The 12450-nt window shown below is 39.3% G+C and overlaps 1 pseudogene; it reads right to left on the minus strand.

Moving 5' to 3' along the window:
* Positions 1 to 4339, minus strand: part of LOC100349010 (L-lactate dehydrogenase B chain-like) — a 102663-nt pseudogene extending 98324 nt beyond the window's left edge.
* Between the last annotated feature and the right edge of the window lie 8111 nt (positions 4340 to 12450).

The raw sequence follows: 12450 nt of genomic DNA on the forward strand, positions 1-12450 counted from the left end.
CCTGGAAGAGGGGCAACCGGGACAGAATCTAGCGCCCCGACCGGGACTAGAACTCGGTGTGCTGGTGCCACAAGGCGGAGGATTAGCCTTTTGAGCCACGGTGCTGGCCGCAACACATCTTTAAGCATCTTTTGCAGGGCTGGATGAGTGGCGACAAATTCTTTCAATTTCTGTTTGCTATGAAAGGTCTTTATTTCACCTTCATTCACAAATGAGAGCTTTGCAGGATATAATATTCTGGGCTGGCAGTTTTTCTCTCTTACTACCTGAGCTATGTCTCGCCATTCCCTTCTAGCTTGTAGGGTTTCTGATGAGAAGTCTGCTGTGAGTCTAATTGGAGTATTTTAGGCATGGAAAGCCAAGACACCCTGGAAAAAAAAAAGAAGACCTAAATGAAAGATCTCTGCGAGTGAGATCCCAGTGGAAAGAACGGGCCCATCAAAGAAGGAAGTACCTTTCTCTGAAGGGAGGAGAGAACTTCCACTTTGACTATGACCCTGTTGGAATAAGATTGAAGTCGGCAAACTCATAAGGCTTCCATAACCTTGGCAACTCATGACTAGATCCTAGGGAGATTACTGACGCCATAAACAAGAGTGTCAAATTGTTAAGTCAACAACAGGAGTCACTGTGTACTTACTTCTCATGTGGGATCTGTCCTTAGTGTGTTGTCCAATGTGAAGTAATGCTATAACTAGTACTGAAACAGTATTTTACACTTTGTGTTTCTGTGTGGGTGCAAACTGATGAAATCTTTACTGAATATATACTGAATCGATCTTTTGTATATAAAGATAATTGAAAATGAATCTTGATGTTAATGGAATGGGAGAAGAGTGGGAGATGGGATGGGTGTGAATGGGAGGGAAATTATGGGGGGGAGCCATTGTAATCCATTAACTGTACTTTGGAAATTTATATTTACTAAATAAATTTAAAAAAAAGAATAGGAAAAAGGGGGTGGGCGCTGCGGCTCTCTAGGCTAATCCTCTGCCTCTGGCGCCGGCACCCCGGGTTCTAGTTCCCATTGCTTCTCTTCCAGTCCAGTTCTCTGCTGTGGCCTGAGAAGGCAATGGAGGATGGTCCAAGAGCTTGGGTCCTGCACCCACGTGGGAGACCAGGAGGAAGCACCTGGCTCCTGGCTTCAGATTGGCACAGCGTGACAGCTGTAGTGACCATTTAGGGGGTGAATCAACAGAAGGAAGGTCTTTCTCTCTGTCTCTCTCTCACTAATTCTGCCTGTCAAAAAAAAAAAAAAAAAAGAATAGGAAAAAGGGGGAAAAAAAAGAAATGAATTTCTTTGGTGTAACTCAGTGCCTTATGATAAGAATTCCTTCTTATAACTATTAATAAAACGTTCATATTGTTTTAGGTATTATACAGAAATGATTTAAAGTATATGGGAGGATGCATCTAGGTTATCTGAACATACTACAGCGTAAGGGACTTGATTGTTTCTCAGGGTTCTACTTTGTTGCCTTGGGTCCAGCAGTTCATGCGTGGGCCCTCTACTGGGGCAGCACATTCCCTTGGGAGGCTCTGCAGAAGTTTCCGAGGACTCAGCTCGTGGACCCAGGAAATGTCCTTTGTGTGATCTTTGTTGAGTCTTCCCAACCTCTGTCTCTGGTAGGTGACCCCACAGCACCCACAGGAGTTCAGCAGGCTTACTGACAAAGTAGAAGTCCAAATGCATTTGAAAGCCTTCTCTCCCCACTTTTTGGTTGATACCAGATCTCTCTGGGGGTATTCTTGATGACCCCTTCTCCCCCTGGTTTTGGGGGAACATTATTTTGGGTGGCAATTTAAAAGTTATCACTTTTAAAAACTTCCCCAAATGGACTATAGTGTTCCTCTGTATTTGGGGGCTGCATATCCATGGATTTAAACAACCACAAATCCAAAATATTAAAAATAAATTTTCTCTGTACTGAACATACACATGATTTTTCCCTTGTTTCTGTTCCCTAAGTAATACATATAGCAGCTATTAACATAGCATGTGTATTACATTAGGTATTATAGTAAACCTAGAAATGATATAAAGTGTATAAGAGGATATGTATAGGTTGTTAGCAAACACTTCCATTTTATTTAAGGGACTTGAGCATCCATGGATTTTGGTGTCTGTAAGGGGTCTGGAACCAATCCCCCATGGATCCCAATGCACATTCTTAAAACACCTCTTTATATAAGAAAGATATTATAATATTTCTTCTAAAATATGGAAAGTTAATTCATGCTTTCTGTGGGATAACTCATTGAAATTTGCCTTTATTGATAGTTTTGCCACATAGTAATGCAATCAAATTGATTTTTAGTATTATTATAAAATTTAGGAAAATCTAAACAGCACATTTATAATTGCATACACAGTTATTTATCAAGTATTTTTGACATGAATTAATTCTTTCTTTAAAAGATTTATTTACTTATTTGAAATGCAGAGTTACAGAGAGAGGAGAGACAGAACAAAAGATACCATCCATCTGTTGGAACCAATGGCCAAGACTAGATCAGGCTGAAGCCAGGAGCCAGAAATTCCATTCAGGTCTCCCCTGTGGGTAACAGGGGTGAAAGCACTCAGACCATCTTCCACTGTTTTCTCAGGTTCATTAGCAGGGAGCTGGATCAGAAATGGAGCAGCTGGGACTTGCATAGGTGGTTTGATATGGAGTGCCTGCACCCAAAGCAGTGGTTTAGCCTGCTGTGCCTGTCGCTCCCCCTCTTCGTGGAGGAACGACACAGGACCCTGCGCTGTTCTTTCGTCTGCTCGGCCCTCCCCGGGTTTGCTGCTGGTTCTTCCCGGGTTGGCTACTATCCCTTCCACCTCCGTGGAAGGGCAGTTCCCCCTGGCCACATTCCCCACTTCCACAGGGGAGCGGCACACCGCCGGCCGGCTCTTCTCGGGGGCTGCACAGGTGTTCCTTCAGCTAGATGTTCCCCTTAGATGTTCCTGGTGCATGCCGTGTCTCTCCTCCTTTATAGTCCTCCTCCACCAATCCCAACTCGGCTGCCCACACGCCGAGTACGCTGCTCTCCTCCAATCAGGAGCAAGTCCTACAGTTTATTGGTTGAACTGGAGGCAGCTGTGCGGAAGCTGTTTTCTCCTCTCCCAGCGCCATATTGTGGGAGAGCAGATGCATAGAATAAGTCTTAATTCCAGTAACTTAGTCTAGTCCGAGTTGCTCCCCACAGTGCCGAAACGCCTGCCTCAGGAATCAATTCTTTTTGGTTAGGTATCAACATGAATCAAATTTTCTGAGTACAGTTTTAACTTTACAATGATTGGAAGAATTTTCCACAATATAGCTTCTGGCTGTTTATATTTCATTTCTTGAGTCTTTTCTACCCACGTGCTACTGATACTAGGTGCTATAGAACCGGTTTTCCTTGTGTGCTGTCCTCTCCATTTGTCTGTCTGTGTCATCACACTGGGTATATTCAAATGGTATCATGTATCATGTCTCTGGAAGCCTATTCCATCCAGCAGCAATTTAATCACATGCAGAAATGACTGAAAACCACAGAATTATATCTTGCCAAACTCAATATATATATATATATATATATAGATATAGATATATATATATAAATGTATCCTCAAATCAACTTTCACTTTAACGCATCCCTAACATCCCTAACAAGCACTCCAAGTGCAGAGCAAAGGTTGGGTTAGAAGGAGTTGATAGTCCTTAGTGACTGGAGTTGAAATATCTTATGTTTGCCTAATGTAAAAACCTCTTGACCACACAAACACTTCTTTAGATCCTGTTAGTACATTGATGGCTTCTGATGCTTAAGCTTCCTTTCCTTCATGATAAAACCACCTCTGCTTCCCAACCCATTGAGTGTTTCCTGTGTGACTAGCACAGGTAGCTTCTCAGGTACTGAAGTCCTCTTGGGAAATCCAGCACCCCAAGGGGCTGGTGGGATGTAGTAGATTAGGCCTCTGCCTGCAGTACTACCATCCCATTTGGGCACTGGTTCGAGTACTGGCTATTTCACTTCCGATATCCAGCTACCTGCTAATGGTCTGGAAAAGCAGTGGAAGATTGTCCAAGCCCAAAAAGAAATGCAACATCTTGTCTTGTCTGCTTCAGCCTTTACAATGTAATCTGTTCAGAGTCAGTATCTGTGAGTGTTGGATCCTTTTGTTACTCTTCCCACAGCCTCAGGTACTTTAAAAAATATTTAGAAAGACAACATTGTAAGTTTGTTTTTTCCCCCAGGAGAAACCTTAACCTTCAGGTAAATCAACATGTACAACTGAATGCTTTGGGGTTAGCTCACCTGTATATCCGTGCTCCAGCCTTCTCTTGGCCAGGAAACCCAGATACATGATGAAGTTTAAGAAACTTCAGGATGCCTGGGATAGGCTCCCTGCCCACTTGAAGACTATGGAGTACCCCGGTTTGACTTCCAGCTCCCATCTTGATTCCAGCTTCCAGATAATGTGTTCTCTGGATGAGTCAAGTAGTTGGGTCACTGCCACACACTTGAGAGACCTGGTTTAAGTTCCTAGCTCCTGTTTTCATCTTGGCTCAGTCCCTGATGCTGTAGGCATTTGGAGAGTCAACCAGCATGTGGAAGATAGCTCTGTGTCTGTCTACCTTTTGGGCTTCCAAATAAAATAAACAAATAAAAACTTTTTAAAAAGAAAAACTTTCAAAAATATCCTTTAGGATAGTATTGACTGATATTGTACAGAAAATTGGTGCATGCCCATGTTAATATTCCATTTCATTTTTAATCATCTAGACAAAAAATTAAATCTTGAAATTACTTTTGGGCCTCTGAAAATGTTATTGTCAAGGCACTTAAATGGGCTGATAACTCTCGCTCTTGTAATTTTAAATGAAGCCAGCTTCTGAGGAGCCTCCGATTAAAATTCTTGTTTCTTCATTCTGTGAAGTTATGGGTAGAATACCAAAGTCAAAAAGACCTCTCTCTGAGTATCTGAATAAAATATTCCTCATCACACTGAATTTTGCTGTTGCTTTTTTTCTTTACATTTTTAAATTTGTAATTTAAATTGTGATTACATATAGACAATTATGCAGGTGTGTGTTGTCTATTTGAAAGGCATATAAATTATTCCTATATTTGAGACAGTTTAACAGGAACAGTATTATGTCCCTATTAGTAGTAAATTGTCTTGCCTTATAATGACATAAGCGGGGGTCACATATTTACAATAGGGAGCAATGTTAAACTACTAATACTTCAACTGCAATTTAGGAAACTGATGCATACTAAATGAATCCTTTATGACTAGCCTACAAAGTTAAGGTCAGCTGCTTTTTTGTTGTCATGGAAAAAGTACAAAAGAAAATGCTAGAATTAACACAAGAAGAGAAATTAGTATGCAGTGTATGTGCAGGGTATGTAATAATAACTAAATTACCTATGATATAGTGTTGTTGTGACAGGCAAATAAGGTAGATTACATGAAAACACTTTGAAAAAGCACAAGTTTCTATAGCTAAGCATAATTACATTGTGTTTTACAGTTTTATTTCTCTCAATTTAAATATAAATACTGACCCAATAATCTGTGCATGGCAGGGATACTTATTAAAAAAATTCACAAACACTTAAGAGGGTTTTCTAAAAATTTCTTGGGAGCCTTATGTCTCTAATTATTCCCATTGAGTCAATATAGTTTTCTAAAAATAGTTTCCTGTGGAGCAATGCAGGTTTTAGCAAATAGTAATATGAAGAGTTTTTTTCAATGAGGGGACAAACACAAAGAAAAATAAAGAAATAAAAGCATATTCCTGGCTTGAATAAACACAGTGTAGTAACAGGCAAGATAGGGGTGAGATTTGGGCTAACAGTAAAGCTGGTTCAGATGCCTCCACCCCGTGCTGAAATACCTGCTTCCATGGAGCACCTCCTGCTAATGTGCATCCTGGGAGACAGTGGGGATGGCTCAGGGGTTTAGTTCCTACCACTCACATAGGAAATCTGTGTTGAATCCCTGGCTCCTGGCCTGGGTGCCGGTTGGGGGCTGTTGTGTACATTTAGGAAGTGAACCAGCAGACACAAGCTCTCTCTTTGTCTCTCTGTTCCGAGCTCTCTGTCATTGTGCCTTTGTCTCTCAAATAAATGAATAAATAAATAAAATGATGGTTATAATAATGATGACAACTGTATTTTCTAGAAATTGCTATTCAAACTTTTTCCCCAAAATAGTAAATATAATAGTTATATTCATGACATAAATAATATACATTCAAATATGAGTGGAAGTATATGTAATTTAACATAGATGTGTGTATATATATATATATGATTTTTAAAAACAGAATTATGGAAGAGTAGACTTTTATTTTTCTATTTAAGCTGTGATATCCAAGTGATAACAATATAATACAAATGAAGCATTTTGTTTATTGGGTTATCAAAATTGTGAAGAAATAATGCCATTGCTTAAAAAATTGTGATCATACACAATTTTTTAAGCCATAAAAAAACTAACACCCAAAGTTACTCTGACAGATGGAGATGAAGGGTACATATCAAACCAAAAAAACAGGCATAAAAGCATCTGATTTTTCATTCTAGCAAGACTCAGGCCATATTTCAGTTTATGTCTTTTCTAATTGATTCAACAGATCTGACATTGAACAGCACACGACAGAACCAGTTTAATGAAGTGTGACCTGTCTTAAGGTCACCAAGTAACTTTAAAAAACTTGCAAATACGTCCCCTAAGTTTATAGCCTCAAAATTTGACAATATTACTTGCAAATATATTAAACTATCCTGTTGCTATGCAACTTTAAGTCTTATAAAAAAGGGATGTTTGTAATAAACAGCAATATTGGAGGCAAAATCAAGGAATATTCATAATAATCAATACTGTATTACAGTACAGCAACGATTTTTGCATTTCATTAATGAAGCAAAAATTCCTTTACTGTAAATTGAGGATGTGTATCATTTCCTTTCTAATGGAAACAATAATGAAAGATCAATATCCTGAAAAGAAGTACGTAGGGTCAAGTGGAGGTTTACTTCTTATATTCCAAGACTTGAATCTCTGTTCTGACGTTCTCTTTGAAGGATGTTTTCCTTCAACACATCTTAAAGAAATCATCAAGCTCATGTCAAGCAAAAAAACTGAATGATGAGATAAATCAGGACAAATCCAGAGAGCTGCTGTGCTGACAGTCATACCGACTTGCTCATTTTACTGTGAAAACGGAGTTGCTATTTGTATGTTGCTAGCAAATTCCTTAGCAAACAGTTTCTGCATCTGTTTTAACGTTAGAAGGGAGGGGCAAACAATAATTTGATTTCCACTCTCCCTGATAGTTTCTCTCCTATTGCAAAGAGCCATTAGAAGAGTGTTTCAAAGCTCATATTTGTGACAGACCCCAGAGAAGCAGCTACCAGTTCTACACCACACACAGCTGTCAGGCATCAGAACTGAGGGGCATCTAAGCAGAATAAATAGCCAGCATTGCCTCAAATAAATTATTTGTATTAGTCATGATTCATCCCGGGCATCTTCAACGTTGGACATCTCTCTGAATATATTTTCCTTTACCTTGAAATTCATTTTATTTTTTTCTCTTTTTAAGAATTTTTATCGATATAAAAAGATTTCAGTGTTTCACGGGTACAATTCTAAGATAACCGTGCTTTCCTCCCACGCTCTCTCCCTCCCGTTTTTCACAGTTATTGATGAGCAGAGTTGATGTGGACTGACACCACTGAAAAGAAATTCCTTTAATGAGAATAGTGCTAATGTCCATGATTAGAAAACGGGTGTAATTTACCAAGGTGACACATTTGCGTTTATTTTTAAAGAATATTTCTTTATTCGAAAAGTAGATGGTAGAGAGAGAGAGAGAGAGAGAGTCATAGAGAGATCTTCTGTCTGCTGGTTCACTCCCCAGATGCTTACAGCAGCAGGTTTGGGCCAGGCAGATAGGATGGAGCTTTGACTGGAGCTAGCAGTGCATCTGGGTCTCCCACTTGAGGAACAGGGACCCAAGTACTTGAGGCCATCATTTGCTTCCCTGCCAGGTGCATCAGCAGAAGCCAGATCGAAAGTAGTGGAGCTGAGACAATTGTACCTGTGGGAACACACACACTGATACAGTACGCAGGTCTCCCAGATGGTGGCTTAACCCACTGTGCCGGGACGCCTGCCTCTTGTGTTTACTTTTTGATATGTCTCCCCATTCATTTAGCATTTCTAAGTTGAGAGTAAAATATTGAGATCCAGAAACAAATGTGAAAAGGAAAATATGGCAAGGATATTTACATACTAATAGTGGAACAAAACATCTAAAATACCACCATTCTTACTCTTGATGTAATTGTCTTGATGCAGGAATTCTTAAATGCTTAAAAATTTTAATAAATAAATATAATAAACTGAGATTTCAGATAAGGTTGTTGCTCTCCAACCACCCAATAGGAGAAATAATTGATGTGTTTCTAAACACACTTTTCCTTTTTTTTTTTTTTAGATTTATTTTATATATTTTAAAGACAGAATTACAGAGAGAGGTAGAAATAGAGAGAGAAGTCTTCCATCCTCTGGTTCACTCCCCAGATGGCTGCAATGGCCAGAGCTGCGCTGATCCAAAACCAGGAGCCAGGAGCTTCCTCCGGGTCTCCTACGAGGAGCCCAAGGACTTGGGCCATCCTCCACTGCTTTTCCAGGCCATAACAGAGAGCTGGATCAGAAAAGGAGCAGCCAGGATTAGAACTGGTGCCCATGTGGGATGTGGTGCTTCAGGCCAGGCATTTAACCCGCTGCGCCACAGAGCTGGCCCCATTCTAAACACACTTTTCAATGCAAAGAAAAAATGAAAAATATTAGGAAGTCAAGAATTATATAAGCATAGGTAGGATGAAGTTTGAAAAGCAATGGAATAAACACAAGGAAGCTTCCAAATACAGATAGATCTTGAAATAAACAAGTGGACACATAAAATGCAATATGTTTTCATGGAAGATGTTTCAGAAGAAGAAATAAGTTTTGTTGGCACTCAGTGGTCAGTCTGAAGCAAGACTTAGCCTGTCAGAGTGAGGATGAAATGGAGGTCAGTAAGAATTGAGACTAAGGGAGTAAAACTTCATGTGAGGAGAACTAGAATTTAAAAATATGTGTATTCCCTCTCTCTTAAGCATATTATTCCAAGTTCATAAAGTCCACAATAAATGTAGAATTGTGGATGACAGCGTAACTTTGGAAGCTGTTATTTACAGGTTCTCTCTATCTGTAAAATGTGGATAGTAACTTAACTTACCAAATGATTAGCACTTTTTAAATTCTTATTGTGTACCAGGAACCAAGCACCTTACATATATAAGCTCGTTAAACATCAATATAATGAACTGGGCTAAGTTCTAATGCTCTTGTTATGAGGATAAAGTAGGCAAATGAATGCCAAGCATTCAAGTGAACATAGCAGGCACTCTGAAACACTAGCAATTAGGATGATCTTAATGAGATGCCTTTAAATGAAAATGAACATAACTTCATCAAGATCTAGTTACAGCGTTGTTGGTAGTGATGTCACGAATGTCGAGAAAGTCAATGAGCAGTTACAGCTGAAGTTATTTTAGTTCAAACCTCACTTTGACATCTGAAGATCAGAATAAATCACCTCGTAAATGCTGCAGTGCTTCGTATTTGTAGGCCAACTCTGTTATTCATTTTCTTTCTGCAGGTGTCTCACTGATACTCATTTATTCACTGACATGCCCTGAGAATGGGTTTCTCAAGAGATACTTCTGTGTTTGGCCACCTAGTTCTGCTAAAATAAGTTTAATATAACAAGATCCATTGAGTGTAGCAACATTTTGGCTTCTAGCTAATCCCTTAAGAATTTCCACCCTCTATCCACAGTAATTTTACTCACTGTGCCAAGGGTTAGCAAAAATCTCACCCTTCTTAAGAGAGCTTTGCAGAAACTTTGGGCCCAAGGTTCTCCAACATGTTTGAGCAGGTACTGATCCTAAAGGAGTGGAAGTTAATGACTTCAGCTAAAGTTGAAACTTGTCTTAACATTTCCTTCGTCTGTAATACAGAGCAATTAGAGAGAAGCAAGACTTGTATACTGTCTCTGCTGTGCCATTCTTTAAGTGGTGCTTATGTCCATTGCAACTGAAGAAAACGACAAAGTATCAATGCACCCTGTATGATGAGAAATGGAATCATATTTTTATTAGCACCAGCCACACATATATTTCAATTACTAATTTTTCTCTAGGGACTGAAAGAAAGAATATGGGTTTAGATTTCAAGGCTCTTTGAAAATGATAGCAGATTCTCCACAGTTGAAGAGGCCATTCAAAAACTGTTGAGAGATACATCTCCAAGCCACTCAAGTCACTTCTTTTGGGATTTAATAACCAGTCTGTCTGTCAGTTTTCTTAAACTCCCTGAGACTCTGTTCCTTCATGGGTAAAATAGGTACTGTAGTGTATACCTCACAAGTTATCATGAGCATTAAGTGGGACAATGAGTGATTAGCAGAGTAAAACATCAAGAGCAAGAGATGGATATTATAAGGGGAGGAACATTTTATCAAATTCCCACTTGTTTTTTAAGTCATATTTGGTTTTCCTCTGTAAAAATATAGAGGTAAAGTATATGAGCCAGGGATATATAAAAATAGTCAGAACAGAGGCCTCATGGATGACCTTCTCTGACAATGGAGAATAGAAGAGAGAAGCACACCCTTCAAGGATTGTGGAAGAGATTTCTAATGAACAATGGGCCCCGTCTGCATCAACTAAGTAAAGTGAATGCAACAATTTAAGCAAGGTCACAATATCCTGTATCTCTTTGGCACTGTTCTAGGCAAAGAGTGTGGCTGGAATAATGAAAAAGAAGCAAAATATCCTGATTGCTTAGAGTTTATATATGAGTTGAAAAGGCAGCTAAGATAAATAAGTAATTTATGACATATAGTTGAAAAGGAATGAGTACTTTAAAGAAAAATCAAGCAAAGAGCAGTTGTCAGGACTGTATGGGAAAAAGGACTGTTTTACTCAGAGTGGTCAGGGAAGACCTCATTGCTCATGACTTGAAATCAGTAAGGAGTAGCAGATTGCTGGGACTAAATGTTCCAAACATTTAGAGAAAAGAACAAGTGCAAGTGTGAATGCCTTAAGGCAGGCAGGAAGGTGGCAATACCCAAGAGAAGCCTGACTCACAACATAAGGGTTAACTGGGAGGAGGAAGAGGAACAAACATTAGAAAATGATTGAGGGAACTCCTAGTTCATTGGAACAGCTTCTGTTTCCACGTGGCTTCAGCTGGTAAACCAGAAGAGACACCTGACAAGACTTAACATTTTAGATCCAGAGTCACTGTGCTTCTCTGTTGCCAGTTCTCAGTGATCTGTGAAGAAGACTGGGAAAATGATTTGTTTAAAATCCTAAAATGAAAAATCGAAGAGTAAATAATAAGAAGGGTGTATTCATTCATTTTTTGCTGCTACAAGAAGATATTTGAGACTGACCAATTATGAAGAACAGAGATTAACTTGTTACAGTATGGAAGCTGGGATTTCTGTGGCCTATTGGTTCAAATCAATGACAGACTTCTTGCTAAGTCATTCCATGGTGGAAGATGGAAAGGCAAGAAAGCACATACACAAGATGTTGATAAAAGACCATAGCCTCAAGCTCTTTTATAATGTCATTAATCTATCAATTAGGCCCTAATGACCTAATGTCTGTCATTATGTCTTACCTGCCAACACTGTTGTATTGGGGATTAAGTTTCTAATACAAGCTTTATGGGGGCAGGCACATTTAAGCTAAATAATTTTTCTGCAAGGCCTCAAAATTAACATCCTGTGACATGAAAGATATATGAATCCCAAGTTGAGAGTCACAAAGTCTTAATTCATTCTAGCACCAAGTCAAAAGTCCAAAGTCTCATCTGACATATGTATGAGTGAACTTTGAGGAGTGATTTATCTGAGGCAAGTTTCCTCTGACTTGACTATGAAATCAAACAAGTTATATAATTCCAAAATACAATGGTAGGACAGGCATAGAATATATAGTCCCATTCCAAAAGGGAGAAATGGGCAAAAAAAGAGGGGTAATTTGTCTTAGGTAAGTCTGAAACCCAAAAGAGAAACATTAAATCTGAAAGCTCCAGAATAATCTATCTTGACTCAACATCCTAAAGTTTCAGAATAATCTTTCTTGACTCTATATCCTGTTTTCTGGTCATAGCTAGGAGGAAGGGGTTGTGCCTCAAGGTCTCAGGCAGTCAGGCCCCTTTGGCTTCACTGGGTACTGACTATGCTGCAGCTCTCATTGGTTGGAATCTTGTGCCCGTATGCTAGAACTGCATGTGGGGAGCACTACTCTTCGGGACTTTTGGAGGCAGCCCTGCTCCCATGGATCAACTAGAGCAGTGATTTATTTCTTACAGCTTTGGAGGCTGAGACATCCAAGATT

The sequence above is a fragment of the Oryctolagus cuniculus genome, chromosome 8 (assembly GCF_964237555.1).
Source record: "Oryctolagus cuniculus chromosome 8, mOryCun1.1, whole genome shotgun sequence".
NCBI lineage: Eukaryota > Metazoa > Chordata > Mammalia > Lagomorpha > Leporidae > Oryctolagus > Oryctolagus cuniculus.